Here is a 25,432-nt window from a genome sequence, read left to right as displayed (position 1 = left end):
CATCCTTTCAAACAGCCTGATCTCTCACCATCATTTTGGATTCTGACCCGATCACTCAATTATGGCCTTGCTGCTGCTCTATCTCAGCAATGGTCATTTGCCCTAATTCTCAAATAAGAGGTTAGGTCAGTCTCCCCTTTTCATGCTTTTCCGTTTATAAACACTATGTTAGCAAAGCATTGGAACGGTAAGGTCACAACCATGAACTGAACACGCCTTCCCTGTAAATGGGCAACTTCAAAACCAAATAGAAACACTTTTAAAGTTTTGGAACGTCTTCCCGGGAGCAAGAGTGTTAGTGACCGTGATGCTATTTGAAAATATTATTTAAACTGTATCGAAGTAATAATAGTGCAAACAAGACTCAGAAAGTCCCATTTGTTGTGAAACAGTGGATTATTTTATATATCTTCCTTTTTGCCTGCATGGTAAGGAGACAGTTCCTCAATTGTGGACCAAAAGCGCAAAAAAAAAAAAATTCACGCGATTACCAAATTGAACAGTTATCGGAACAAGCACCATTTCCTATGGTACTTTTCAAAATTAGTAAGGACATGCGTGCCAGTACCATGGATAAATTCCTGATCTGTTCAAAAGAGCTGCTTCAGCAATGTAACTTTGCCCAGGATACAGTCATGGGAATGAAACTTTCACAACTTCAATTGAGTTGTCCAACAACCCGCATGGTCGGGTAGTCTAAACCGACTACCCTCACTGGCTTGTCGGTGGGGAGGGTGGCTGTGACACCCTGCAGGACTAAAAGCAACACCTGTTAAATGGCGGACGAGCTCCCTTCGGTGACAAAGGCCATCCAGTAAGGAGATGGTGTCTTCTAAAAAACCATCCATCCAATTGGACCGGATTTTTAGGTAGTAGGTTGTAGACAGCAACCGCTCAGGGTAGACCAACCGTTCAGACTTAGGAGTGTTAAAGTGGTGACCGGAACCATCTTACACTCTCCGTGTCAGGATTGCTCGTCTTACTTTGTGTCTCACTCAAACTATAGCTACCAGGCTAGCTTCAATCTCTCTTTCTTGCAAACAAACACCATACACACTTCATCATATACTTTTCTTCTTTTATTTAAGGCCTGGCCTCGATGAGGACTATATAGTCTATGACTGGAGCCTTCAACATAAAAAAACCCACTTCGTCCATACGAGAAGACTAAAATATATATATATATATATATATATATATATATATATATATATATATATATATATATATATATATATACACAAACTACAACTATTGTGACAGCAAATCTACAAAGCATATGGGTATAGTTTCCCTTCATCTATTCAACTATCATGTTTGTGATTAAACAACATTTAATGTAAGCTCAAAACAAATATGTTCATCAGCTCACAAAATGCCGTAAAGTAGTAGATCCCAAAACAACCTGGCATTCAAAAGTAGTCCTCAATGACACCTTTTAAAGTGAGGGCTTTAGTTATTAGCAATTTTTTAACTCTAACAGACTACCACACTTCATTACTACGTTAACTCGATTTACCTCTCACAAGGTTGCCAAGCTTGCAAAACCAATTTTTGACCTCACTTATATATTTCATTTCAGTTCTATCTCACTAAGGTAAACATCCTTGAAGTGTTTTGCCATGATGAAAGAGCAGCTTCAAGGAGATAAAACGAAGAAGTGATATCAAGGTTATGCTATTCATTGCCTAGGAGCTTCAAGGTTTCTGTCCTGAAAGGAATGGGGGAAAAAAGGAATGAAAACACTCACACCCTAAAGTATCTTCTTCAGAGCACCAGATTAAACTGTCCTGGCCAAATGTTTCAGCACAAGTACAACATGTCCTTTACAATGCATGTGGGTTTCAAAGGACAATATGCAACAGAAAACCACCTTGAAAACCATCTCAACCATGCATGTTGGCCTGGGATTTAACTGTAAATGCATCCTGCTGGCTGCATCATCACTGAGGAGTAGCTGTACCGCTGATAGAGTGTCACTGCACGTTAGGAAAGGAATTTGGAATCTGGCAAGGGCACTGGCACACAAGGGCACAACACCCATGGAATCTTCAATGGGCAACAAGGAACGCCAGCAAATGGGACAAAGGAAGAATGACACTCATTGATGTAACATTATCTTACTATAATTCACCAAATGTCCGTCTGTCTGTCTGTCTGTCCGTTCGAAGGTACCGCAAAAACGGCTGAACTGATCGCAATGATATTTTGGGTGGGTAATCCTAGGACCCCCTGGAGTAAAATAGGCTATATTGTTTTTCCAAAATTTTTCCAACTTTTCCAATTTTCCAGTTTTTCCAAACACGATGGAATAATATTTACCGATATGAACAGTGATGTGGCTTTTGTTGAAATTCTACATACCAGGAGAGAGTAGATTGACTCCTGACGAACTCTTCCTATATAAACATGCGGCTCCGAAGTAACATGGCAGCGTGTGCAAAACGACTGAGAAAAAGGTGTCGCGTCCGCTTCCGTGTTACAGATTCGGCGCGCTCTTCACACATAAACATGCGACTGAGAAAGACGTGTAGTGGCCACTTCCGTTTTGCAGAATTCAATCTTTTTTCAAAATGGGCGCCATGTACTGTTTAGATTTTGATGACTTGCGTGTGATATGATTTAACAGATGTTTATATAAATCGTTTAAAATAAAAAATTCCTTCAATTTCTGATATTTTGCCTTTTCATTTGGGCCTCCCAATTGAAGCCCCGCCCATAAGGCGGGTACCGGTGCTAGTACCAACAAAGTACAGCAATACCCTGGCCTACGTCATTAATTGGTTCCATAAGCCGTGACATAACTCGGTTTTTGACGTAAACCGGGCGTAATGCCTTGAAATGAAGACAAACACCGTAAAACTTGAGTAAATAACTCGCGAAAGTATATAACTATCGCTAAACCTTAAAGAACACTAAAAACACATTTTGGTCACATTTTTTAATGAGTAATGAACACAATTAATAAACAAATTTGTAAAGAACAATAAATAAAATTAATAAAATTATGTTATGCACCTTAGTCTTCGTTAGTCTTCACCGACGGCGCTTTTTCAGTGACGTGTGCGAGAATACGTTCCCTATCATGAATGATGGTCGATACCGTCGACCGTGGCAGCCCTAAGGCATGCGCTATCACCGATACTTTTTCACCTTTTTCATACCTTTTAATCAGATTTAACTTATCTTCCATCGTAACCACATTACGCTTGGAAACACTAGCACTATCCTTCTTTGGACCCATGGCTAACACAGACACAGTAAAGGAATAATCACAAAAATAACAGCAAAAGGCAAAGCAAGCACGCGACCGCAACACAGGACAAAATGCATATGGCGTCACCTTTGTTTTGAATGAGAACCAGCAGCTACGCGTACGTATACTGTACGTACATTTTAAATATTTTTTATGTGCTTTTTATTGTATTTTAAATTGTTTTTTTAGCTTCTTTTATTGTTAATGTTTATGTACTATTTTATTTATTTTAAATATATTTTTAAGATAAATTAATTTTTTTCACGTCCTCGTATTATGATGTAGGAGTGACGTAAAGTCGTACATAATGACATTCGCTGAACTGAAATTTACTCTAGAAGAGTGGCGTAAAGTCGGATTTGACATAGGTCGAAATGGCGTAAAACGGGGTATTGCTGTACTGGGGGAAGGGGTTGGGGGTGGAGTTTGGAGACACTTATCATCACTTCCCATAACTTCCTCACTTTCCTTCCTTTTATCAATCCACTTTATAATATAAATGATAACTCGAGAGTTCATTTCAAAAAACCTTACCCCACGCAGTTTTGAGGGAAAAAAAGGACAGGGACGGGGTCTGCAAGCAGCAAATTTGATTGGTCGAGATGATGGAAAATGGCGGATTATTTTATTTTAAAAAGTAATGCTGAACGAAAGGGCTTTGAAAGTGGCAAGAGGCGACTTATGTTCTACAAGGTTCAAGCTTATAATAAAATAACAATTATAAAGGTCGTTGAAATTTTTTTTTGGGAGTTTACTGCTGATGCAGCATCTTTCACACCACCTAATTTAACAAGTTCCATTGGTTATTTGTGTTTGTTGTTTGTGTCCTTTATAATGTCCTTAAAACAGTAAGTTTCTTGTTTGGAATGATTTTCAATTTTCTTTGACTACCAGGCATGCAGAAAGAGTAAAAAATATTGTATCACTCCTCTCTGTGCACATGCGATCGCGGGATGAATTCAAAGTTAAAGTACTGTTAAACCGCAGGTTCATTTTCCGATTCGTGTTCAAAATGCAACATTCAATTGAAATCAAGTTGTTCCTCGATCATAAACTGACGTTTGTCGACAGACAGACGGACAAAGTGAATTAATTGCTTAACCCCGATTCTCACTTCGCATGCGTGGGGTAATAAACATCTGGGCCCAAAATAAGTAAATGTACCCAGGTAAGCTGACTTCCAATTACAAACAAAGTCGTGAAATCTATCATCACTGCAGACGTCCACTCTTCCATCCTTTCAAACAGCCTGATCTCTCACCATCATTTTGGATTCTGACCCGATCACTCAATTATGGCCTTGCTGCTGCTCTATCTCAGCAATGGTCATTTGCCCTAATTCTCAAATAAGAGGTTAGGTCAGTCTCCCCTTTTCATGCTTTTCCGTTTACAAACATGCTTTGAGATTGGTGGGACATATTTCGAACGACTGATGTAGCCAACCTTACAAATAAAGGTTTTGCCTATGATGCGCTACTTTGTGCACACCCTGTGTATATGTATGTATATGTATATATATGTATGTATATGTATGTATATGTATATATATATGTATGTATGTATGTAATATATATATATATACACACATATATATATATATATATATATATATAATTATTTTTATTTTTTTAAATATATATATATATATATTTATTTACATACTGTAGTGTACATGTACAACTTTTTAGATAAAAAATCCCTCTCCAATAGCCTGCAAAACTCCCTCTTCCTGAAAAACTCCCTCTTCCTGAAAAACTCCCTCTTCCTTTTTCCACATTGAATGGTGCAGGACCCCACTGCACCACAAGGCAGGCAGGCAGGCAGGAAACTGCTTCATTCTTTGTCGACATGGAAGTTATTTGATGCTGATGACCAATGGAACACTTCTTTCAACCATGGAAAATCTTACACTCACCTTATCAGGAAAAAGAGTCAAACACACCTATTTATCTATTTCCAGTCACCCACGAGAAGTTCATTCTCTTGATCGAATAGGCCTCACCATCAGCCATCATTGGCGTGTTCCACAATGAGGTAAAGCACACGCCTTGTTCCTTTCATACCACAAACAGATTGGGAAGCTCCGATTTCCTTTTACTTTTTTTTACTTTTTTTAACCACCTTTCCTCCAGGTCTCCTCAAGTCGGCCTCTCTCTCTTGCTCTCAGTCTCTTTGCCCTCCCCAGCTCCTCCAAGATGCACATGGTTTTCGAGTAACCCCCTCAAGGTTAAACGCCAACAATGCAGGCTTAATGTATACCTCCACTCTTTTGTTCTTCATTTTTCCCATTTGTGGAATCATCTGTTGGAGGAAGTATAATCCCACCGTGTTAACGACCTTCCTATTCTCTATTCTGTTTGTTAATTCGCTTAATTGTGACAAACTATTGTCGAACTATCAGTATGTTGCTGTTTTACCAGGTCCACCACTCTTCCATGAGAGGGAGTGGGGGGACGAGTGATAGTGGTGGGAGAAGGGGTGCATGTCAGTGGAGGAGGTGAATGTAGTTGTAGTGGTGGGGTGAGGAGGGGGGGGGGGGTGGTTGAGTGATGGTGGTGTGTGGAATGATCGTGGTGGCGGAGTGTGAAGTGCTCATGGCAGTGTGTGGAGTGGTGGTGTGTAGAGTTGTGTGTGGAGTGGTGGTGTGTGGAGTAGTCGTGTGTAGCGTGGTGGTGTGTGGAGTGGTCGTGGCGGTATGTTGGGTGGTCGTGGCGGTGTGTTGGGTGCTCATGGCAGTGTGTGGAGTGGTGGTGTGTGGAGTAGTCATGTGTGGAGTGATGGTGTGTGGAGTAGTCGTGTGTGGAGTAGTCGTGTGTGGAGTGGTGGTGTGTGGAGTGGTGGTGTGTGGAGTAGTCGTGTGTGGAGTGGTGGTGTGTGGAGTAGTCGTGCGTGGAGTGGTGGTGTGCGGAGTAGACGTGTGTGGAGTGGTGGTGTGTGGAGTAGTCATGTGTGGCGTGGTCGTGTGTGGAGTGGTGGTGTGTGGAGTGGTGGTGGCGGTGTGTTGGTTGCTCATGGCAGTGTGTTGGGTGCTCATGGCAGTGTGTGGAGTGGTGGTGTGTGGAGTAGTCGTGTGTGGAGTAGTCGTGTGTGGAGTGGTCGTGGCGGTGTGTTGGGTGGTCGTGGCGGTGTGTTGGGTGGTCGTGGCGGTGTGTTGGGTGGTCGGGGCGGTGTGTTGGGTGGTCGGGGCGGTGTGTTGGGTGGTCGGGGCGGTGTGTTGGGTGGTCTGTTGGTTGGTCGTGGCGGTGTGTTGGGTGGTCCTGGTGAAGGATTACATACAGAAGTTTCGCAGTGTGTTTCTTCCTTTTATAACCAATGCAAAACTACTCCCATCTACGAACATGTTAATGTATGCGTTAAAGTGGAATAAACATTAAACAAACGTTAAAAACAAGATTGATATCTAAATGTTACAAACCAAGAATCATAATCTTACCTCGCAGCGTTGGCGCCGTTCGATAGACGATATCCGTTACCCGTAACCCGTTATTCGTACCAGCGGATGTGGTTTTTCACGCTTGAGACGAATTTGAACCACATGTTATTAATAGTCGAAATACACGAATAAATAGTAAGCTTGGTTCAGGTAATGACAGTAGTAGTCCAAATCCGAAAAAAAAAAGTGAATTCATTTTTCAGGAAGTACCGTTATATCAAGGGTCAGTGACTCAGTGCCGTGCGGCACTGCCAAGGGTGGGGTTGAGTCATAGAGTTATATTATAGCCTAGAGTGCGTACTCGCTATGCCGCGTGCAGAATGCCACCATGGAGACCCGGCCGCCATGTTTTTTTGGGGGGGCAACAAGTACACGGATGCGTACACTAAAAGTAACGCTATGGTGTCTCAGAACGAGTGGCCGTTTGAAGTCGATTTTTATTATTTGTTTCTTTAATCTCAATGAACAATATAGTTATTGCCATTACTTATCATACATTAAAGCACCAATCTTGATTGAAGTTGGCAACCACATGAACGAACGAACGATACATTGATTTACCTTTAAAAAAAAATCTATTTTCCTGACCACGGACCACTGGTCAACAGCCAAATTGGTTCTGACTTATTTTCAACTGTTTCTAACTAATTTGGTGCCCACGAATCGGAATCTGACATGAAAATTTCGCTATCACGTAACCTTGACGTAGTACATCATAAGTGTGGGAAAAATATTTAGAGCATGCGAATTTCTTGATTAAGTCTCAATAAGTCTATTTATTGTCACAAAAAATAATATGAACTTTAAGTTTTTATTTACATCTCGTAAAAAAATGTAAATCTCCAAAAATAATATGAACTTTATAAAATATCACAAAAAATAATATGAACTTTAAGTTTTTATTTACATCACATAAAAAAATGTAAATCTCCAAAAATAATATGATCTTTATAAAATATCACAAAAAATAATATGAACTTTAAGTTTTTATTTACATCAGATAAAAAATGTAAATCTCCAAAAATAATATGTACTTTATAAAATATCACAAAAAATAATATGAACTTTAAGTTTTTATTTACATCACATAAAAAAATGTAAATCTCCAAAAATAATATGTACTTTATAAAATATCACAAAAAATAATATGAACTTTAAGTTTTTATTTACATCACATAAAAAAATGTAAATCTCCAAAAATAATATGAACTTTCTAAAATATCACAAAAAATAATATGAACTTTAAGTTTTTATTTACATTGTAGCGGTTACCGGAAGCATGACACAATTACCTTGCACCGGCCAATGACGCAACCGGCGAGCGGTCACTTGTCCGAACTCGCCCGGGCGTGTCCAGACTTGCCTTTCCCGGGCGAACACTTGGCTTACCTATTTGCATACCACGCCCCGCCTGAGAGGCGTGGCTTTTGTGTGTTGAACTTTACTTATAAATTGCCGCCCGTTCGATGGGCTGATTCAGTGCTTTTGAGTTCTTTCGAGTTGAGCTAAAATAAATAGCTCAGTGAAACTTCGTTCCTGGTGTCGTCCATTTTGTCCGGCTTTATCGTGCGAGCATAGCTCCCACAATTGGTGACCCCTGTTCAAGAACATGACGACGGAGTAATCTGTAGCTTTGAAGCTCCCGGGCTTTTGGGAATCGCACGAGGCCGTCTGGTTCGCCCAGGCGGATTCTCAATTCGCCCTGCGGAACATTACAGAGGACACGACGCGCTACCACCATGTGGTCTCCGCGCAAAAAAGCCTCCACCGCTGCCCGGGTCCTGAGCTTCCTACAGAACCCGCCGAACGCCAACAAATACGGCGCGCTCAAAGGCCTACTCCTCGGTGCGTTTGGACTCACGGAGACCGAACACGCGCGACAACTACTCGACCTCCCGTAGCTGGGCGAGGCCCGTCCATCCGAACGCATGGACCACATGCTTGCTCTTCTCGGTGACCACAGCCCGGACTTCCTCTTCCGCGAGCTGTTCCTCTGGCGGCTACCCGGGCAGGTACGGTTAGCTTTGGCTAACTCGCCCATCACGGACCCTCGCGCCCTGGCCAAGGAGGCCGATAATTTTTTCTCGGCCAGGCGACACGTCGGAGCGGCCGCCTGGAATCCTGGGCTGACCGAGGCAATGCCCGCGCCACGACCGGCGCCACCACCGGCCGAGTCAGCGCCACTGGCGGCAGCAGCCGCCGCAACGCCCCGTCGACCGAACCCGACGCGACTGCCGGAGCCGCCACCAGAGCGGACCATGTGCTATTACCACGCCAGGTTCGGGCAGAAGGCCAGACCGTGCCGCCCACCATGCACTTTCGGCAGGTCGGGAAACGACCAGGCTGGCGCTCGCTGCCTGCCATGAGCGTCGGCCATTCAGGCAGCCTTCTGTTTATCACGGACACAACGTCCGGGCGGCGTTTTTTGTGCGACACCGGCGCTCAGCTGAGCGTGATACCCGCCTCGGTGCAGGACAAACAGGCCGCGCTGTGCGGCCCCGCCTTGGTCACCGCAAACGGCTCCTCCATCCGCACCTTCGGTTCGCGCAGCGTCGCATTCTGCTTCGGGGGCCAGCACTTCAGGTGGGACTTCATCACGGCGAATGTACCCATGGCCTTGCTGGGTGCAGATTTTCTTTGCGTGCATGGGCTTTTGGTCGACGTCAAACAGTGTCGGCTCATGAATGCGGAGACCTTCAGCTCGCTCGCTTGCTCATTGAGCGGCTCCGCTCTGACCAAGCTAGCCTGCGCCCTCCCGGCCGTGGACGATTTCACCCGCCTACTCGCCGAGTTTCCCGCCCTCACGCAGCTGACGTTTTCGGCCGTCGCCGTCAAGCCCGGCGTCGAACACCACATCCCGACCACAGATCCACCGGTCTACGTCAGGGCTCGCCGCCTCGACCCGGCCAAACTCGCCGTGGCGAAGGCGGAATTCAATGCGCTGGAGCGATTGGGCATTGTGAGGCGCTCGAATAGCGCGTGGGCCTCACCCCTGCACATCGTGCCCAAACCGGGTGGCGGATGGCGACCATGCGGCGATAACCGCCGCCTCAATGACGCGACCACCCCCGACCGGTACCCGATACCACACATACAGGACTTTTCCGCCCGTTTGGCGGGGCGGGTGATCTTTTCCAAGGTCGACCTCATTCGGGGCTACCACCAGGTACCCGTCCGGCCGGCCGACGTGACGAAGACGGTGGTAATTACACCTTTTGGCCTCTTCGAGTTCCTTCGCATGCCGTTCGGCCTTAAGAACGCGGCCCAGGCCTTCCAGCGGCTGATGCACAGCGTGCTGCGTGACCTCACCTTCCTTTTCGTCTACTTGGACGACATTCTCGTCGCCAGCACTTCCCGGGCGGAGCACCTCATCCACCTGCGCACGCTTTTTGAGTGCCTCGGCCAGCACGGCCTCATCATCAACCCGGCGAAATGCCAGTTTGGCGTAACGGCCGTCGACCTCCTGGGGCACCGCATCACGAAGCGCGGGGCCGTCCCGCTGCCTACCAAGGTGGAGGCAGTCACAAGTTTCCCGCGCCCCCGCTCCATCAAGGCCCTGCAGGAATTTTTTGGGATGGTAAATTCCTACCACCGGTTCGTGCCTCGCGCCGCCCAACTCATGCGCCCCCTGTACGAAGCCCTCTGGGGCAAGCCGGCCAAGCACGACGTCGCCTGGACCACAGAGATGGATGCGGCGTTCACGGGCGCTAAGCTGGCCCTCGCCAACGCGACCATGCTGGCGCACCCGGCACTCGACGCACCCATCGCCCTCACCACGGACACTTCCGACTACGCGGTGGGCACCGTGCATGAACAGTGGGTGAACGGGGCTTGGCAACCGCTGGCCTTCTTCAGCCAGCAGCTTCGCCCTAACAAGCGCAAGTATAGCACTTTCGACCGCGAGCTCCTCAGCCTTTACCTGGCTGTTCGCCACTTCCGCCATCTTTTGGAGGGCTGCCCGTTCATGGCGTTTGTGGACCACAAACCCCTGGTCTTCGCCATGGCCAAGGTCATGGAGCCGTGGTCGGCCCGCCAGCAGCGTCACCTCTCCGCCGTGTCCGAATTTACGACGGACATCCGGCACGTCACGGGCAAGGACAACGCTGTGGCCGATTGCCTCTCCCGGTCCGGCGCGAATGCCGTCCACCTGGGTGTGGACTTCGCCCGCATGGTGGCCGACCAGACCGCCGACCCCACGGTGCAAGCCCTCCGGACAGCCGACACAGGCCTGCGGTTGGCCGATGTCCCCTTTGAGGTCACAGGCACAGTTCTCCTGTGCGACGTTTCCCTGGGCCAACCTTGCCCCATCGTGCCCACCGGATGGCAGCGGCACATTTTTGATGCCCTCCACGGCCTTTCCCACCCGGGCCGGAAGGCGTTGCAGAAGCTCGTGGCAGCAAAGTTCGTCTGGCACAGGCTCCGTAAGGATGTCCGCGACTGGGCCAACGCCTGTGTCGCCTGCCAATGCGCGAAGGTCCACCGGCACACCCAGGCCCCGTTGGCACCATTCGACGTGCCCGCGCGGTGCTTCGACCACGTCAATGTGGACCTGGTGAGACCCCTTCCCTCGTCGCGGGGCTTCACCCACCTCCTCACGATGGTGGACAGGACCACCAGGTGGCCGGAGGCCATCCCGCTGGCATCAACGACATCCACCGACGTGGCGCAGGCCTTCATTGGCACCTGGATTGCCCGTTTCGGCGCCCCCTCAGACATCGCCTCCGACAGAGGCCCGCAATTCGCCTCCGAGCTTTGGGGCGCGGTCGCCCAGGCCTTGGGGGTCAAGCTACACCGCACCACGGCCTACCACCCCCAAGCCAACGGCTTGTGTGAGCGGTTCCACCGCTCGATGAAAGCCGCTCTCAAGGCCAGCCTCCAGGACGACGGTTGGGCCGACAGGCTCCCGTGGGTCCTATTGGGCCTCCGAACGGCCCCTAAAGAGGACCTCCAGGCTTCCACCGCCGAGCTGGTCTATGGCCAGCCACTGCGCGTGCCGGGCGAATTCATCCCTGATGCCACCGGCCCCTGGTCCGCGGCTCGCCAGCGCTCGGTCCTCCAGGAGGCCGCCAGGAGATTTGCCCCCGTGCCCACGTCCCACCACGGCTGCCCCCAACCCCACGTCCCCCCAGCACTTCGCACTGCGGAGTTCGTTTTTATCCGGCACGACGCACACTGGGGACCGCTCCGGCCGCCGTACGATGGACCTTACCGGGTCCTGAAGAGGGACGACAAGTCGTTCATCATCGACATCGGCGGCAAGCCAGACTGCATCTCCGTGGACCGCCTCAAGCCGGCCCATTTGGACCTCGACCAACCTCCACGGTTGGCCCTTCCTCCACGACGGGGCCGTCCCCCATCAACCAAGCCCCCCACCCGACCATCCACCACCACGCCACCTACCACCCCCACACGAATCGCCAGGGGTCGTTTCGGCCGGGTCATCAAGACCCCCCTCAAACTGACTCTCCCGGTGCATGTCAATTCTGGGGGGGCACATGTACAGGTTACCGGAAGCATGACACAATTACCTTGCACCGGCCAATGACGCAACCGGCGAGCGGTCACTTGTCCGAACTCGCCCGGGCGTGTCCAGACTTGCCTTTCCCGGGCGAACACTTGGCTTACCTATTTGCATACCAGGCCCCGCCTGAGAGGCGTGGCTTTTGTGTGTTGAACTTTACTTATAAATTGCCGCCCGTTCGATGGGCTGATTCAGTGCTTTTGAGTTCTTTCGAGTTGAGCAAAAATGAATAGCTCAGTGAAACTTCGTTCCTGGTGTCGTCCATTTTGTCCAGCTTTATCGTGCGAGAATAGCTCCCACAACATCACATTAAAAGTGCTTCTGAACTTTACTTTTGCGTTTGTAGGAGCAATCACTTTCACGCTGTAAAGTCCAACAGTAGTCGCCCATCATGTTTGGATTGAATCGGCCTTGATAGAGTCTCCATGATGGCAATTTCCTGATTAAACCTTTCTCCATGTTCATCACTGACATCGCCAAGATTTTGTGGAAAGAAGTCCAGATGAGAATGGAAGAAATGTATCTTGAGTGACATTCGAGCACCGAGCGCCTGGTAACTCTTCAACATCTTGTCCACAAGCTCTTCATCATTTGGTGCTCGAAAATTTCTAAGGTAATTGTTAGCAAGAGCCACAAAGCTATCCCCAGCAACGCTTTCCAGCTCAGATAGTCTCGTTACAAAGTCCTGATTAGTGAGTACAAGACGAATTTGAGGACCATTGAAAACACCCGCCTTTACTTTGGCCTCAGATACAATGCCTTGGAACTTCATTAGCAAGTAGTGGAAGCCAGCACCATCTTGATTCATGGCCTTCACAAAGTTCTTCATCAAACCAAGTTTCAAATGAAGTGGTGGTAAGAATACCTTCTCAGGGTCAACAAGAGGTTTGCGAAGACAGTTGAACCTTCCAGTCATATCTTTCTGTCGCACCGGCCATTCCTTTTGTGTGTAATGCTTAGCGTCTGCTCTGCTGTCCCATAAACAAAGAAAACACATGTGCTTTGTGTAACCTTGCTGAAGTCCTAGAAGCAAGCTGATCACCTTCAGGTCCCCACAGATGTGCCATTGATGTATTTTGTAGTCAATAGCAGCCAACAGAGTCCTCATCGTTTCGTAACTTTCATTCATTTCATGGGCATGCGCAATTGGAACAGAAGGAAGCTCATTTCCATTATGGAGAAGGACTGCTTTAAGTGTTCTTCCCTGAATCTATGAACAACCTCAATTCTTCTCTTTGATAAGGACGAGACTTACAAAGGTGTTCCATTAACGATACAACATCATGACAGTAACAAAGCTTGTCGTCCATCTTGAAATACATTGAGAGCTCCACATGTCTAAGGCGGAAACTGGTGGTACGAACTCCATCTTGCAGCAGGTTCCATTGCTTGAGTCGAGATCCAAGGAGTTCACTTTTCTCCTTGGGTAGGTTAAAGGTCCCTTATAAGGTCATGCAGCTCTACCTGACTGATAAGGTGGGGCTCCCTGCTTTTTGAATCTTCTTGAAAGTCGGCATCCATGTAACTATCATCCTCACTAGATTCTGATTCGCTTGTGCTATTTAACGGAGGATTTGGAACTGGCAGCTCAGGGCAATGGAGTACTGGCTTGAGAGAAGAAGGTACGTTAGGATACTTGATCTTAGACCAGGTTTTCACTGAATACCCTTTTGTGTTAGTGAGGCAGAAGTAGCAGTCAGAACAGTGATCCTTTGGTTCACGCCATATCATTGGTACGGCGAAAAGCATACCGGATGGACGTTTAGCACACATCCATTCATTCAAGTAGTGGTTTACACAGGGCTTGCATGCTATGTGGGGTGCCCACTTCTTGTCTTGATCACCAACAGGGCATTAGAAGTAATGTTTGTACGCTCCTTTAACACTCCTTGTAATTGGTTTCTTCAAGGTTTTTGGTGTAAAGAGCCCACAGATGTAGCAAAAAGTGTCCGATGCATTCATACAGTGACGGCGTTCCATTGCAATCCAAGACAGATCAGGAGGTATTATATACAATCTGAAATGAAATGCATGATTAACTAAGCTTTTATACTTTATAGTAGTATATACAATCTTAAATGGATGTGTGTGTGTGTGTGTGTGTGTGTGTGTGTGTGTGTGTGTGTGTGTGTGTGTGTGTGTGTGTGTGTGTGTGTGTGTGTTCTTGTGTGTTTATAAAGTAAAGTTTTGTCTATTTAATTTGATTTAGTACAAAATCCTATATATGCGAAATATATATATATATTGTTACGGTTTTTAGAACCTTCACATGAAATTTAGTATTAAATTTCCTTATAAATAACCCCTGTGTACATTTCCCCTTAATTGGCTGTTAATTGAAATGATCGCACCTTAGTTAGTCCACATTGCAACACGTAGCAAATCATAGGCCCTTTCGTAGTTATTTCATTATTCTGTTTTTCAGTTAAGGCCATGTATTTCCAATAGTTGACTCTACGTTGCATCAATCAAATAAGATAGATCCCTTTCAATATCCCCAATGGCCTCCTAAAAGTGCCAGTAATGCGGCGTTCGCCACCGTTGCATTGGGTGGTTGTTATTGGCATCATCTTCACCCCAAGACTCCATTGCACACGAGGCCAGCAGGAGGGGAGGAGCCGTGGGATCACGGGCGGGGCCCACCTCGTCACCCAAGGTGGAGCCAAAGAGCCCTCGCCAGCCAACCAGCGCCGAGGTGAGGAAAAACCAGTAGGCGTGGCATCGGAGTTGGCAGCTTCATCGCACGACGCACAATATAAGTGCACGCGCAAGCCTTTTCACCAGGACAGGAGAAGCGTGATCCAGCTGAACCGGAGAAGAGAGAAAGACGTGAGGGGGTGCTGATATTGCGGCAATAAACCGAGACCCTCTAGGGTCCTATTGTCGCCGGTTGTGAAGACGCGGAGCTTCTGGCTGTTGTTCGCTCCGAGCCCAGAGCGTGAACTTCAACGCTTACTGCTGCCTGGATCCTTCTCCCCCTGACGCATCCTTACCATCGGCCTGGACCATTCGCTCCCTGAGCCATTCCTGCCTGCAATTTCCCTTTGTCGTGCAAGTCCGTGGTCTGTCCTTTGTGTTGTCTGGGTATAAGTTAAGCTTGTTTAAGGAATTGCTCTGTGTCCTTCTGCTCCTTCCATTTCTTGTATATTCTCGCCCTTTCATTTCCTCTTGTAGATAGAAATAAACCTGTGTTCTTTCCTTACTTTGGTTTCTTCTTTCTCATCCGATCGCTTTCGTCCCTTCTTTCGATTGAGTACCTGTGGCACGATTTTGGTAGAACCGCTTTACAATGGGGTTAGTCTTTGCTAACGGCTCGGATTCCGGACTGCTAAACCGCTCGGCAAAATACCATCTTGTCCGGGATTTGAGCGGGGCCACCCACCTGCTTTGTGGAGGGATTGGCGGATGTGTCCGGGAATCCCTTGACCAATCACCTTGGCCAATCCTATCCCACAAAGGAGCGGGGTGGGTCCAGGAACGGAGACGGCAAGCTTAATGACGAGGGGATTAAACCCCCCTCGGTAAGGGGAGTGCCGTACTCCGATTCAGTAATAATTGGTGTCTGGGGGTGGGATTTGGACCCGAACCAAATTTGAAACATCTTGAAAAATTTGGTCAAAATTACGAGCGGCCAAAATTTTGTTATAAAATCCAAATTAAAATCGTGCCATGGATAATCAAGGTGACCGGATGCCGGTAGGGGAGATAGAAGGGGTGGTAGAGTCGACCCAGGTCCCCAGGGAGGCAGTGGGAATAATGGAGGAGGAGAGCAATGAGGATGTGGTAGCGGAGATTTCAGGCGCACAAGATGGCAGCGCTTCGCACGAGGTTAGAGGCGCACAAAATGGCGCCTCGCACGTGGCTGCGGCAGCCACGCCCGCTGCACCAATGGGGGTGGTCCAAATGCAAGCCTTCATGGCCCAATTCATGGCGGAAATGCAGAAAAAGAACGACAGTATGGACAAGGTGGGAGAACAATTGGAACGAATGAGTGAGCAATTGGGAAACCAAATTAAAGAAATGGGAAATGATTGGAAAACCAAATTAGGGAGGCTCGGAAGCAAATTGGAGGGCATAAATGGCCAAGCCAAATAAATAAATGAGGGGCTGGCGAGGGACAAGGCCACATATGAGGTAAAGGAGGTTGAGAGGGAGGTTAACCGCGAGTTGGGCGAGCAGGTCCCAAGGGTGCGCGATGAGGTAAAGCGGGTTGAGAAGCGCCGGTTGAGCGAGTTGGAGCAAAGCGCGGGTCACTGGAGCGGGGTAGAAATCGCGACCTGGGGTGTGGGGAAGCCGGCGACCGCTGAGGTGGAAGAGGGAATTTTAATAAAGCCAGCGGTCGTCGAGGTGAACAAAGAAAAAGAAATAATGGGTATAGTTGAAATTGAAAAGACGACGGAGGTAGCCCAGGAATTGAAGGGAGAAATGGATTGTGCACAAAGTCTAGGTTCACATCCTGATGCCGTACTTGCTAATCCTTATAAAGATTTGCAGGTGCGTGTGGAGAGGAGGATCCCAAAGGTGAGACCATCTTGTCCGGGATTCGAGTGGTGTGGTGCGAAACGGTTTTTCGGAAAAGTCTTTGGCGCGAAAATTCTTTTCGCGCGCTTGGGATCCCAGCGTACTGCGGACGTTTGTGGGAGGTCCATTGGGCGCTGTGTGAGAGGAAATGGCGCGCTTGTAAGAAAAGAGTGTGCGTCGAGGAGTGAGTGGGTTACAAAGTGTGGGAGTGATACCGAGTGTGAGCGAGAATGCACGTCGGAGTGTACGGAGTGTGACACGGAGAGTGAGTTGGTGGTGGCGCGGGTGCGGGAGGGCACATCGGAGCACGTGATGGTGAGTGTTACAGAGGATGTAACAGGAGAGTGTGCTCAAGAAGGTGCGCGAGAGGGGTGGTGTGTAACAGGGAGTGCGGTGGTGGAATGGATGGAGTGTGTGGGATGCATGAGAGGCGCTGAGACACCGGGCTTGGTGAGTGTGAAAGGGGTCGCGTGTGCGTGCGAGCATGCGAGTAAGGCATCGACGTGGACCGGGGCAGCGTTTAGGGCGACGGATAGCCGACGCGAGCACTCGGTGCGCGGTGTGCTTTGTTTGTTGCGGGAGCCGGTGGGGATCGGTGCAGCGTCACTTCTCTTTGGAGCGTCGTGCATGATCCGGGCCTGGCCCTGCCCCGCACGGTCGAGTCCGGGCCTTGGTAGGCAAGGCGACCGGCCCATTTTGAGGGCAGGTAGGAGGGACCGGAGCGGCGCCCCCTTGTGGTGGTGGCGTTCCGCCCGGCAAGGTTGGCCCATCGCGCTTGGGAGCGAGAGGCCCCGCGCCGGGATGGTGCTTTGAACCTCGGTCCAACCAAATCTCCCTCCCACAGGATTCTCCTTGTTTCCAACAATGACAGGTCCTGGGTTGCAGTTTTGTAAATAATGTAATAATGTCACTTGTAAATAATGCTCCCCACCGGCTAAATGTATAATTTGAGAATTAATTCCGCAATTCGGTTAACTGTGGGTGTGAATCTGTTAGGTAGGATGCAACGTAGTAGCGGGACATATTTATTTGTGTTTTAAAACTGTCGCACTCAGGGTCAGGTTAATTGTAGAGGGAAATTACACCTGCGTGTCACATTAAGTAAAGTTTTTTTCGGCCCGAGACGTGCCGTGAGGAATGAGGGTGCTGTGTTACGGTTTTTAGAACCTTCACATGAAATTTAGTATTAAATTTCCTTATAAATAACCCCTGTGTACATTTCCCCTTAATTGGCTGTTAATTGAAATGATCGCACCTTAGTTAGTCGACATTGCAACACGTAGCAAATCATCGGCCCTTTCGTAGTTATTTCATTATTCTGTGTTTCAGTTAAGGCCATGTATTTCCAATAGTTGACTCTACGTTGCATCAATCAAATGAGATAAATCCCTTTCAATATCCCCAATGGCCTCCTAAAAGTGCCAGTAATGCGGCGTTCGCCGCCATTGCATGGGGCTGTGTTTACTAGCTCTACATCGCCCCAAACTCCATTACGCACGTGGTCAAGCCGGAGAAGAAGGGCGTTGCCCACACCTCGTCATCGAAGGTGGAGCCAGGGAGCACCCTAACAACCAACCAGGAATCAGTGGGCATGGCTTGAGAGGGCGGAGAAAGAAAGATCTGGCAGGTTTGTGAAGGTTCGACGGGGTGGGCTATAAAACCCGTTGCGCGGCGCCCCCACCGGGTTCGGTTCGGTTCTGGAGGTTGAGTTGAGTTCCGAGGGAAGGTGCACTGAAACGAGTTCTGAGTTCTGTGGAGGGAGAGCGCATGAGGCCGAGGACGCAGGAGGCAGAGGACGCAGGAGAAAGCTGCCGGTGTGAAGCCGAATACGTGGCGCTGCCGGCTCTTCGCCTCCAGCCCAGAGCGGACCTGCTTGCCGTGACCTGCAAGAAAACCTTCCAGCCCGGTTGTCCCACCTGAACCTTCTCATCCCTCCATTCATTCCTGTCTGCAATCCCCTTTCATGTACATGAGTTCGTTCTGTCTGTATTGTCCCTGGGAGTAAGTAAGCCTGTATAAGTTAAGAATTGCACTGTGTCTTCTGCTCCTTCTGTAAATGACCTTCGTTTCTTCTTCTTCTTTGGGTTTTGTGTAAATAGTAATTAATAAATATCTGTTCTCCCTTCACTTTGGTTTCCTTTCTCATCCGACTGCTTTAGTGATTTCCCGATTGAGTTCCTGTGGCGCGATTTCGGCCAACGCTTTAGAATCGGGTTTAGTCCTTGTTAACGGCTTGGACGCTGCAGTTCGCTTCACTCGGCGCAATCCATCAATTACACTGCGGCACGGGCGGGAGTATTTCCTTGCGTACCGGGAGGCGCTGGTACTTAGGTCATAGGACGGATAGGCCTAATATCCTATTCAGCGCTGACCGGGCGTGACGTCATACTTCCAGGACTGGGGGAATCGGCCAGTGTAAAAGACAAGGGGAATGACCCCCCCTTGGTAAGGGGAGCGCCGACCTCAGATCCGTAACAATATATATATATACAGTATATATATATATATATATATATATAAATATATATATTGTTGCGGCTTTGAGTTTTGTACAATAAAGGTTAAATTTCCCCCTCATAGTTAGTCACATTACAACATGTGGCCTCACGATAGTGCAGTTATTTCTTAGTATTTGTGAGCATAGTCCTTTTCCTGTGTTAGTTTTGCGTTGAGTAGAATAATGAGAGTTAGGTCCTTTTCATTACTTTAATTGCCTTATGCCGCCTCCATTGTCTTATGCCTCCTTGTGCTGCCCTTGGCTTTTTGGCTCGAATTAACACGAGGCAGGCCTGGCAAATCAAGCAGGGACCGAATGAGGGCGGCAGAGAAGCTGACGGTAAGCGCGAGCCGCCAATCAGGGCTCCAAAGGGAGTGGCTGCGGCAATGCGTCACAGGGCGTGGTTGGAACGTTCAAGAGGGCTCAGGGCGTGGCAATAAAACCCGTCGCGCACAGCCCCCACCAGCATTTCGGTCAGTCAGCAGTTCGGGGAGAGGTGAGCTTGTGCATTGAGTTATTGGAGTGGCGCGTATTGATGAGAGTTACGAGTTCGGAGAAAAGATGCGCATGAACTAAGTATAGCGCTCGTTCCAAAGTGGACGCTCGGTTGAGCTTGAGGCCGAGCCTCGATTGGGTTAAGCGAGTGATAGCGCGCCGGTGACTCAACGCGCTGTGGAAAGCCGCCGAGAGACGCGTACATTCCCTCCCGCCTTCCGGCCTCATCTGCCCTTTGTTCGAGAGACACGATACAAGGGTCATTTCCACCACCTGTTTGCCTTCATCGCGGGACATGCTGTGACCGTGGAGAGCCACGCCGGGCGACGCCACCGTTCCTGGACGACCAAGGCAGCGCGTAAACATCATCCTGCCTGCATTTCCCCTTTGTGAGTGTGATCGGGCCCGTGTCTGGGTTTAAGCATAAGACTGTATAAGGCTGCTCTGTGTCTGTCTTCTTCCGAATTGTACATATAAGTGTAAATAATAATTAAATCCTGTTATTCCTTTATTCGACCGTCTCGTGTTTTCCATCATTGACTAAGCGTGGTACGAATAGAACCGCTCTAATCAGGTTCCAATATTAACGGTAACTGCACGGACCACGTGGTATGCAATCCGCTCGGTGTATATGTATATATATATATATACGAGAATGGCCTCAAAACGATCATTCATTCATTCATTCATACTAGATTTTTTTTTTTTTTTTTTTTGTATACAAGATCGAGGCTCGTGAAAGAGCGAACATTAATCACACAGAAAGACAAACAGACACATAAAACAAATAACATCGGGAGCGGTAGACAAGATGGGGAGAGAGGGGGCAGGACACAAACAACATTTGAGAGCAGGGACCGAGAGACATGGAGACATCGAGAGATCTGTGGGAGGGAGAGGGCTTTGGGGGGGAGGCATGTGAAGGGGGGGAAGGGGGGGTGGGAGAGGTATAAACATATGGACACTGCCAGGACTTCCAGGAAAGAAGTTGGAATTTCAAACAAGGTGGATCTGGGGTGAATTAGTGGGGGTAGAAAAGATCAAGGTTTTGGATGGGGGAAGATAAGAGATGGTGGTGAACAGCTGTTTTAAAGACCTGGAGGGAGGAGTGGGATTGAAGGGAGTGTGGGAGTTTGTTCCAGAGGCGGGAGAAAAGAGGAATGAAAGAGTGAAGGTGAGCAGAAAGTCGAGATTTCGGCAGTTTAACCATCAGAGGGTTGCTGGCAGATCTTGTGCGACCTGTAGGAATATTTGGGGGACAGAGCACAGAGAGAGCTGGGGGAGCAAGGCCGGAGAGGAGTCGGTAGAAGACAGAAAGACCACCTACCTGCCTGCGGTGAGTGAGTGAAAGGCCCTCAGAGGTAGCTTCATCGCGGGAGATTCCAATGATTTTGAAAGCTTTGGATTCAACAGCGTGAAGCCGGGCCAGGTGTGAGGCAGGAGCACCAGCCCATAGGGGAGAACAGTATTCCATTGAGCTGCGGATGAAAGCCTTGTATGTGGTGAGGAGCTCAGGTGTGCCGAGGAAGGACTTCGCACGACGGAGGATGCCCAGTCGGCGACTGGCTTTGGAGGCCAGCTTGGAAATGTGGTTTTCCCAAGAAAGATCATGGCAGATAGTGAGACCCAAAAGCTTGAGCGACAGAACTTCTTGGAGAGGATTGTTGAGAAAGTAGATGGGAGGGTTGTCCAGTCGATCTTTTCGGAGAGACATAGTAAGAGAGTGAGATTTGTCAGGATTGAAAGACATGTTCCACTTGTTTGACCAGTCTGTGATTTTGTCCAGGTCTTCAGAGAGTGAGGAGGCTGCAGACTGCCGATCTGAGGGAAGAGGAATGGAGCGGCAGAGTGGAGTCATCAGCAAAGAGTCATCCTACAAAACTTTACTTTTTACACATATTTTCCTTTGTTCTTTGTATGGATAACCTTCAGCACCCATCTATTTATTATCTATCTATCTTCTTCTTCTTTTATCTTCAATCTATATATATAAAAGAACGTTTTTGTTTGTTTGTCTGTCTGCGCAAGCTAATCTCCTGAACAGTGAAAGATGGGAGGAAACCTCCAATACAAAAAATGTCCGGGCAGGCCCCGGGAAGGTTTTAGGCTAGGTGGCGAGGCTGGTCGAGGCCGCTTCGGCCAAGCTAGGCCCATTTCGCAATTAAAAGCTGAGCTGAATTATAGTCGTCAATATTTTACGGCCGCGAGTAAAAGCTGAATTATAGTAGTAAATTCATTCAAAAAGACCTAAAAATGTCGGGACGGGCCCCGGGAAGGTTATAGGCTAGGTGGCGAGGCCGGTTGAGGCTGCCTCGACCGGGCTGGGCAAATTTCGCAATTAAAAGCTGAGCTGAATTATAATAGTCAATCTTCTACGGTTGCGAGTAAAAGCTGAATTATAGTCGTAAATTCATTCAAAAAGAACCCGGGCAACGCCGGGTGCTTTCGGCTCGTGTATATATATATATATATATATATATATAATTATATATATATATATCTGCTTGATCGTGGGAAAATCTGACCCGAATTTTGGCTGTGGCTGATTATTCCTATGGTATACCGGTTCTCAAAAACTGGATGTGCTCGTGAAAATTGGATATCATAATCGAAATCTACAGGTTCATGTTGGTTAGAATCACCTCAAAATATACTAGAACCATAAATCTTTTTAAATTTGGTTGACCAGTGTTATTAATGGAGTGTAAAACAGTTGATTGTAAAACACCCATGATAAAACTAAGTTATACTCGGTCATCTGGACATTCACTCTGCTCACTGTAATGGGAAGGGGGCACAGTCACATTTGTATGCTGATTATATAAAACTGCAACATTAAAACTAAGGCACAGTGACAAGAAAAATCACTTTCATATTTAATTTAATTCATTGCAACTTTATTTATAATTCAAACCTTCATTAAAAAAAAAATAGAAAATCAACCACCCACCCAACCAACCACACACAAACAAACAAACAAACACGCCAACAAATAAACAAACAAACAAACACCACATCCGTTCTACGCAAAGCAGATTGTTAGATTTTGTTGAGGCTGCACATGTGACGTTGCCACAGGCATGTTTTAGAATTGACCTTGTGATGGTGGTCTGGATCAATGGGACCCTATTGCATCACAGGGTCTCAAGATGGGTACTGCCCATAGAAAATGTACAAATAGTATTGTCACGCAACTCCAATTAACATCAGAGTTGCGGATTGCCGATTATGAGGCTTTAACTCCTGAGGCGGAAGCTCAATAGCGGATTCCAAAGTCTAAGCGCGCGGAATGGAGGGAAACGGCAAGAGCCCCGCAGCCTTATCTATTGTTGCGGAGTCGGGGTCGGCGCTCCCCTTACGAAGGGGGGGGGGGGGATAATCCCCTTGTCTTTTAAGCTGGCCGTCCCCCGATCCTGGAAATTATAACGCTCCTCTCCGGTCGAGATAGGCCAGGGTGATTGGTCAATGGAGTCCCAAATACCTGAGTGCCAATCCGACCGCAAAGCAGGGAGATAACTGCCGCTCGGACCGCGGACAAGATGGAAATTGCCAAGCGGTTTAGCAATCCGAAGCCCGAGCCATTAACAAAGGACTAAACCCTATCCTGAGTGGTTTCCCAAATCGTGCCACAGGTACTCAATGGAGAGAAAGGACGAAGATGATCGAATGGAGAGGAAACCAGAAGGTAAGGAAGAACAAAGGATTTATTACAACAACCAAAGAAGAGGAAATGAAAGGGAAGAATATACAAGAAGAAGAAGAAGCAGGACACAGAGCAAGCTTATCTATACAGTCTTACTTGACCCCAGGACGAACAGACAGACTTACACGGGATGGTGATGGGTAGGAGAGGAAGTTCCAAGCAGATGGACCAGGCGATGGGATCCAGCTCCGGTCCACTTGAGTCCGGCTCTGGGTCCACGGCGAAGAACGGCCGGCAGCTTCACATGTCATTGGCGCGCAACCGGACCTTTACATATGCAAGGGCTGGACTGCTGCGTACGTAATATGGTCGCCTGCTGCCGCTGTCTCTCCTGCTGCCGCTGTCTCTCCTGCTGCCGCTGTGTGTCGCTGTATGTCGCTATATGTCTCTTTCTTTCTTTTTCTTTCTTTCTCTCTCTCTCTTTCTCTCTCCCTCTCCCTCTCCCTCTCTCTCCCTCTCTCTCTCTCTCTCCATAAAGCGCCTTTCAAACGAGTTCATGAAACCGGAGCCCGCCGAAAGAAGTTCGTAATCAATCACCAGGTGCACTTCGTGCAGTCCGTACACAATGGCCTCCCCTCACACAGTCCGTGAAAGGGCTTGGCGCATGCGCTTATATAGTGCGCTTAGAGATCAAGCCGCGCCACGCCCACCAGTAAGCTCACCTCAGCCCTGGTTGGTTCGTTGACAGGGCCATGCCTCGTTCTTAGTGCTCCGCCCCCTTCTTCTCCAGCTCGACCGCGTGCGTAATGGCGTTTGGAGCGAGGCAGCGAACGCTGCTGGGCGAGCAGAGGCGCGGAACACAATTTGGAGAGAGAGGCTGGCAAAATGGACGGAATGGGGCCTATCTTATTTAATTAATGCAACGCAGATGCAACTATTGGGAACACAGCCTTATCTGAAACACATATTAAGGAAATAACTAAAGTCCTATGGTGACCTACGTGTTGCTTGTGGATTAACTATGGGTGCGACTTTATTAAATGCTGGGATATTTACAACAGTTATTATTTACAAGTATTTACAAGTGAGGGGATCTCAAAACCGCAACACTGCACCACTGCACCCTCCTTTCCTCCAGACACGTCCGGGCCGAAAAAACTTTAATTTAATGTGACACTTAGGTGTGGTACCCCTCTACTTTTAACCTCACCCTGAGTGCGACAGTTTTAACACTAAATATGTCCCGCCTGCTGCGTTGCATTCTACCTAACAGACTCATTCCCACAGACTAACCGAATTGCGGAATGGTCTTGAAACTAAACATAAAGCCAGTGGGGAGCATTATTTACAAGACTACTATTAATTTGATTATTTACAACTACACCCAGGACCTGTCTTTGGTGGGAACAAAAGCAGAAACTTTTGAAAAGAGGAAGAAAATACCACACTGCACTGCACTGATACACCATACCACATGCACCAATATGCACCAATAATAAAAATGCACCAAAAAGCACCATCATCAAACAAAATGCACAAAACACACATTTTAAAACAATAATAAAATGGTGTCTTCTTTCTTCTCCGCTGGGCCACTGGTTCTGGTCGTCTTGTGCTTGCTGCTATGATTTAATAAAAGGGCACACACCGCGTCCACTTTTTATTATTTGTATGGCCAGCAGGGCCAACTCAGGTGGTCCACTGCATGGCATGGATACCACTTAAAACACAGTGGTCTGCAATCAGACACCGCTGACCACAGTGGCCGGTCCCAGCAGAGACGCCAGGCCACAGTACGTGGGGTCCATAAGGTGGTGCTAGGCCACAGAACGTGTGGTCCATGAGTGGTGCCAGTGTGGTCCATATGGTGCTTCAGTGCAGGCCGGAGGCAGCGAAGGTGCGGGCACACAACTGCGGCCACCTGCACACTCCCCCGGGCCCCAAAAAAAAAAGTCCATGAGTGGGGGAAGGAGGACAAGCAAAGCAGCGGGCAAGAGCGCAAGGGTACACATTAATACAAGATAATGCAAATATGAAGGGCGCGGGAGAGCGAGCTAAGAAAGCTC

General features: G+C 48.1%; 1 protein-coding gene across 9 annotated transcripts in view; it reads right to left on the bottom strand.

Moving 5' to 3' along the window:
• LOC137425091 (uncharacterized) overlaps positions 1-25,432 on the bottom strand; it is an 891,893-nt gene that overhangs the window by 824,793 nt on the left and 41,668 nt on the right. The window contains exon 1 of one of the 9 annotated variants that reach the window (XM_078773315.1): positions 6,690-6,883. The exons of the other annotated variants lie outside the window; for them this stretch is intronic. The gene's annotated coding sequence lies outside the window, so the exon portion shown is untranslated. Of the gene's footprint in view, positions 1-6,689; positions 6,884-25,432 lie in introns of those variants that run through there. 9 annotated transcript variants of the gene reach the window in all.

Source organism: Myxine glutinosa, chromosome 1 (genome assembly GCF_964187855.1).
Source record: "Myxine glutinosa chromosome 1, kmMyxGlut1.1, whole genome shotgun sequence".
Taxonomy (NCBI): domain Eukaryota; kingdom Metazoa; phylum Chordata; class Myxini; order Myxiniformes; family Myxinidae; genus Myxine; species Myxine glutinosa.
This window is presented reverse-complemented; position numbering and strand designations above follow the sequence as displayed.